The 5,785-nt window shown below is 48.8% G+C and overlaps 1 long non-coding RNA gene across 1 annotated transcript; it reads left to right on the plus strand.

Annotated features, from left to right (window-relative positions):
• Nucleotides 1-3,470: 3,470 nt before the first annotated feature.
• LOC144367697 (uncharacterized) lies at nucleotides 3,471-5,347 on the plus strand. The gene is made up of 3 exons (XR_013427220.1): nucleotides 3,471-3,527; nucleotides 4,294-4,343; nucleotides 4,962-5,347. It is a non-coding gene; the product is annotated as an uncharacterized LOC144367697 (long non-coding RNA).
• The last annotated feature ends 438 nt before the right edge of the window (nucleotides 5,348-5,785 follow it).

Genomic DNA, 5,785 nt, shown 5'->3' on the forward strand with positions numbered 1-5,785 from the left:
GGCAAATGCTAAACCATCTTTGCCTCCCTGTTGTGATCATACTTCATCATAGGGTATCACCTTTTTGATCTTCCGTTGGATTTTATTTGCTAGTCATTGTTGAGAAGTTTTGCAAACTTGTTCATCAGAGAACATTCAGGTTTTCATCCACCTCACAGAGTTTCCTCTTTACTAATGCATAAGCCCCATGAGAGTAGGGAGTTTTGTTGTCCATTGATGTACAGGGCTTTGATTAGACCATGAACAAAGGAGAAAGAATAAAGAATCAAATCATAGACTTTGAGTTCCCAAAAACATTGCTGAAAAGATGGGATGTGGAGAGGCACTGTGTGATATTAAAAAGTCCTTGATTGTCGGAGCACATCCAATGCCTAGACCCAATACCTGGGACTCATCAACAGAGGGGGAGATGGTTCTGCCTACTGCAGTTACAAGTGCTCCTAGGCTGAGATGCTGAATGCCAGGTGATGATGCACCCCAGGGCACAGGACCTCTGAACCCTGATGGAGGCTTAAAACCAGCCACTGCCTGAACGGAACAGCACTGGAGGGAGCACAGGGCTCACAGAGTTTGGGGGCTATGTTGTTTGCTATGGTGTTGTCCTAGGATCAAAGCTCCCCCAAGTGGGTGGCTGAAATAGCAGAAGAGTATGGCCTCACAGACCTGAAGGCAAAGGACAAAGGTCCCACATCTGGTTCTCTGCCACGATCCTCACGACTAAAATACTCAGGGTCACTCCAGGGGAACTGGGCTGCAGGAAATAATCCCACAAGAGACAGATACATTTACTTTGGGGTCCTGTGATGATCAGAGGAGCCCCTCCAACCTTAGTGGTCCACAGAAAGAGAGAGAGCGAGAGCGTGAGCTGAACCCTTTTATTGAGGAGAAGCCATTCAAATGAGGCAAGGGGTCAGGTTTCTGGGGGTTGAGCCTAGCTTCCTGATGTCTGCTGTCAGCAGGTTGACTGACATCTAGGAAGGCCACACTCAAAGGCAGAGCAAGAGAAGGGGACACACAAAGGGCATTTCCATGGAACATTCTATTCCAAACAGGGCAAAGGCGTAGGATTACAAAGGAACAGGTAAGTGTAGCTCAACCCCACAGTTGACCTGCCTACACCTGAAGACATGCCCTCAACTTCCTGGACCAGGACAACGTGCAGGTCACTACAAAATGTAGTGACAGGTCAAAGCCTCTCTCTCCAGGATGGAAGGTGCAAATCATTCAGAGGGGCTCCCCCACAGTTCTCTCCGAGGGCTGAGGTGGGGGTATCTGCTCCAGGACAGGCTCCTACCTTCTGGTGGTTTGCTGGTCCTTGGGAGCCTTGGCTTATGAAAGCACGGCCCTATCTCTGCCTTCACCTGTAGATGCATGGGTCTCTGTGTCCAAATGTCCCCTCCTGTAAAGACACCAGTCATCTAGGATTAGGTTCCATATTAAAGACCTCATCTGAACTAATTGGATCTCTAATGACCCTCTTTCCAAAGAAGGTCACATTCTGTGACCTAAACGTAAGAAGTGGGAGAAGGTGGGAGGGACCAAAATCTAATCTAGCACACAGCTCTGGCTCTTGAGGTAGACCTCACTTTCAAGAGAAGAGCTGTCTGAATGGCTCTCAGGATCAATGAGGCAAGGCTTCAGCAAGGGCTGGGCTCAACTATCAGCCGCTTAAAAACAGCGAAAGTTGACCTCTGGCTCACACTGCTACTCCACACCCACAGAAGGCCACACATCTTCCCAGGACAGCAGCCCTCTGCGCTCTGACTCAGTGACCCAGACTGCTTCTGCCTACAGGATCCACAGGAGAGGCACAGAGAGGCCAGGAGTTGCTCCTGGTTTTCAACTGGTCTCAGCCTGGAAATGACCTTTCCCGCCAGTGCTCATGTTTGAGCAGCCTCAGGGCAAAGGTGGACACTAGGGGAATGTTCATAACAAACACAGCCTCGGTGGCAGGGGCTTTTTGGGGATGTTTATGTAAGACTTGGAAGCTGAATTCTCAGCATAGATTGGAGGGCAGGAAAAAAGGTATTTGAAAGATTATGGAAAATAATATTCCTACAAGGCAGCTCAAGGGGAAAAACAAAGGAACAGTGTGACTCAGGAGGAGGGAGGGAACTTAGCCAAACATTAAACCTCTCCCAGTACCTCATTTCCCAGTAATAATGGGCCCTGGTGGGGGAAGCAAACTTCCATCTTTTCCCTGGTCCATCCCTAGAATCTCCACCAAAAACATTCACCCTTCCCAACCACAATGGCCAAGGGAGGGGGCGAATACTGAAAAGCCGAGCCCTGGACTTTCTTCCTTTCCTGGAAGGAAAGTTCTAGGTAACAATGGGTCCCAGAGATAAGCAGTGAACCCCCAGCTGTGAGCTTTTCCCAATGACAAGTTTCAAACATTTTACAACTGCCTCCCTGAGTTAACACTTTAACCTGCATAATTCGGTTCCTGACTGTTCAAATGGCACAACTGCAGTCACTAATGATTAATTTGCCCTCATTGTAAACTATAAAACCCAGACTCCTTTGCACTCCAGAAAATGAGCCATTTCCCGTAACCAGAAAGTGGGCCCTTGTTGCCGGATGGATTGATTTCACAGCAGTAAAAAGGAAAGCTTGCCTCTGTGTTCATCTCCTGCCTCCTTCATTTGGTCATGAGGCACTTACAATCTTTACTTTAGGTAAATGTTTACTTTAGCTAGAGTCACTGCATCCCCAAAGACTGAAGAATAAAGGACTGATAACCTCAGGGGGCATTAATTGACCTATTTCCAAAACACGGTGGAGGCAGTGGTTTGGTGGGAACTTCAAGACAGCTTCTGGCTTTTCTTAGGTTTGGAAACTCAAGTGGGATGAGAGAAGGAGGAGAATACAGAGGAGGGTTCAGAGCAGGTGTAGGCTCTCACTCCCCTTAGGGGGGAGGAGAATCCTCCCCATGCAACCATTGCCCCAGAACCCCACGGGCAGGGCTAGCGTATAGTCTCTTCAAGTCTCAGGTGATTTGTATTGGTCCTGGAACTTTGCAGAGACTTAGCATGTACTTCCTGGGAATGAATAATTGATTGATGAAATGAAAGGAGAGCACTAAATGCCCTTTTTCTACTCCCCAATGCCACATTTAGTGCCCTATTCACTGTGCCTGCCATAGTACATGAACTTTGCCCATCCATGGGCAAAGTGGCTGCAGGAAGGTGACTGGTGGTCACACTTATTGTTGGTTATGGAAATTTACCCAGTGGGGAGCTAAGCCACCGAAAAGGCTTCAACATGAGTTGAATTTAATCTGGCATCAGCTCATGACATGAAAGATTTTCCAGTCCTCAACTCTATCTTGCCAGCTGATGAGGGGGAAATAAAGGGGATTACCCAGGCACTTGGGCATTTTGGAGTCCACCAATTGGCCACTTTCACCTCCACCCAGTGCCTCATCAACCCCCAGCTTCCCAGAGGGTGCAGCTATTTAAGAGCAGCTGCATTCAGGAAAAACAAGAGAGTCATTTGGAGCTATCCAGTCCAGTATCTTCTGAGAGGTAAATAACTAGAAACTATTGCTTATTGGCTATTTTGAGAATGGCCATGTCATGTGTTTGTATATGTGCATGCGTGTGAGCCTACGTGGACATAAGCATGCCTGTACACAATTTGGTATATAAAGGAGAGCATGTTGTATGGTTTTTGTGAGCAGACTAAAGAGACTGTGTGCACTATTTGGGTAGATGTCCACAGGCATCCATGTGCAAATACGAGTGTGTGTGTGTGTGTGTGTGTGTGTGTGTGTGTGTGTGTGTGTGATTGAAAAATTTTGCAGTGTGTTGCTTTAGTTCTGGAGAGTATTAGTGGGAATCAGATACTTTGGATGGAATTCCTGAGGCTTAAATTGAGCACGGGGATGTGGGTGAATTGTCTAATGGGGGTGGCGCAACCTCTGACCTTAGGGATTTCCCAAAAGGATGGTTCAAGCTGGTTCAGTGTCTCAGGAATTCTCAGTCTGTTGAGGAACAGGGGGATCTCATTCAGATCTCATAGCGGGTCTCCATGGTCCGAGGGCCTGCACATGTGCAAAGCCACTCCACAGAGCTGTGGAGGGTGAGGAGGTGGTATTATGAGTGCACCGGCGGGGTCATGCTTGGGTACACTGGGTGTGACAGAGGTGTTCACTATGGACTTAGTGCAATGCAAGAGCATGTCTGTACCCTCTAGAACAGTGAATTGGGCAAGAGAATAGGGGCCAGGGCAGGAGCTAGGACCACCTAGAAGAGGAGCCCAGGCCAATCCATCTGCACTCGTCCTGCACAGATCTCTCAGCATGAGGACCCTCCTGGCACTGGCAGTGATTATGGTCTTTGGTAAGAGCTGAATTGATCTCAGCGCAGGGGGAGCCCCGTGGGTGAGGGGGGAGGAACACAAACCCCAAGTTTTCTTTCTTTTTGCAACAGTCCTCTCCCAGTGGGAAGAGAATAGAGGTCATGAGGGTGGGGGAGAGAAGCAGAGAGAGACAGAAGGAGGACACAGGGCCTCACACCCCATCACCAGCTATTTATCAATTTCCTTTCAGGCCTAATGAGGGTTCAGGCAGATCTTTTGAGCTTCCATTTGATGATCTCATTCCTGACACAAAATAATGGTATAAACTATTATCGCTACTATGGTTGCCACTGTGGCCAACGTGGCATCGGAACCCCCAAAGATGCAACGGATCGGTGAGGCCACCCCAGCCCTCCCTGCCCTGTGCTCACTTCTGGCCTCAGCAGGACTGAAGCTGGAAGGACAGAGCTGGTGCCCCTTTGACACAAAGGTCCTGGGATATCCCAGCTGGACAGGCCGTCAGAGTGCCGCACCCTCTGCTCTAGACTATTCTATAGCCATTGAGTCTCTGCCTAGGATCAAGGGTGGGAGGGAGACGATGCAGCACCAGGGCTGTTGGAGCTGTAGGAAGGCAGCCCTAATGGTACAACCTCTACTAGATGCTGTGCCAGATAAAACTGTTGCTACGATCGTCTGGAGGAAAGTGGATGTAACACAAAATTTCTGAGATATAAGTTTAAATACCAAGCAGGCAAAGTCATCTGTGAAGGTAAGAAAGCCCTGTACCCAGTCCACTTTCCCTCTTTCATTTGTTTCCTGCCCACCATGCCAGGTACAGTGCTAGACACAAGAGATAGGGACACAGAGGGACACAGTCACTGCCTTGAGAAGAAAACAAGAAAGCCGAGATCACAAAGTGATGTCACTGCAAACAGTGACAGCCGAGCTGTGCAGAGTCAGACTAGGGTGGGAGTATTCCCAGAAGGACACACAGTATAGCCAAGGAACCCAGGGGGCCGCAGGTCATTCTGTGCTGCCCAGTGAGCAAGGCAGGGGCTAGATCAACCAGACCTTTCAGGCCAGGATGTCTTTAGTTTTGTCCCTAAAGCCACAGGGAGCTAATTAGCACCTTTTCATAGAAGCACATTTGCTTTTCAGAGGACTCACTCTGGGTGCAGGATGGATGGGGCCCAGGGAGCCTGCTATTGCAGACAAAAGAGCAACAGCCAGGCATAAAGCCCTGGTGGTCAGGATGGAAGGGGCATGGAATGAAATCAAGAAGCAACTATATGATTTTGAGGAAGAATCAGCTTGGAGATGCCTGAGGAGGATATGGGGATAATGAGTTTTGGGTGGGTATTTGTGCAGATGGTACCGTGGAGGTAAAGATCCCGGATATTGTTCTGCTGGGTTGTACGAAGAACAATTCTAATTAGAATACTCAGAGACTAGGGTCTCCAGACACCCTCCCTGGGCAATGGCC

The sequence above is a fragment of the Ictidomys tridecemlineatus genome, chromosome 11, assembly GCF_052094955.1.
Source record: "Ictidomys tridecemlineatus isolate mIctTri1 chromosome 11, mIctTri1.hap1, whole genome shotgun sequence".
Taxonomy (NCBI): domain Eukaryota; kingdom Metazoa; phylum Chordata; class Mammalia; order Rodentia; family Sciuridae; genus Ictidomys; species Ictidomys tridecemlineatus.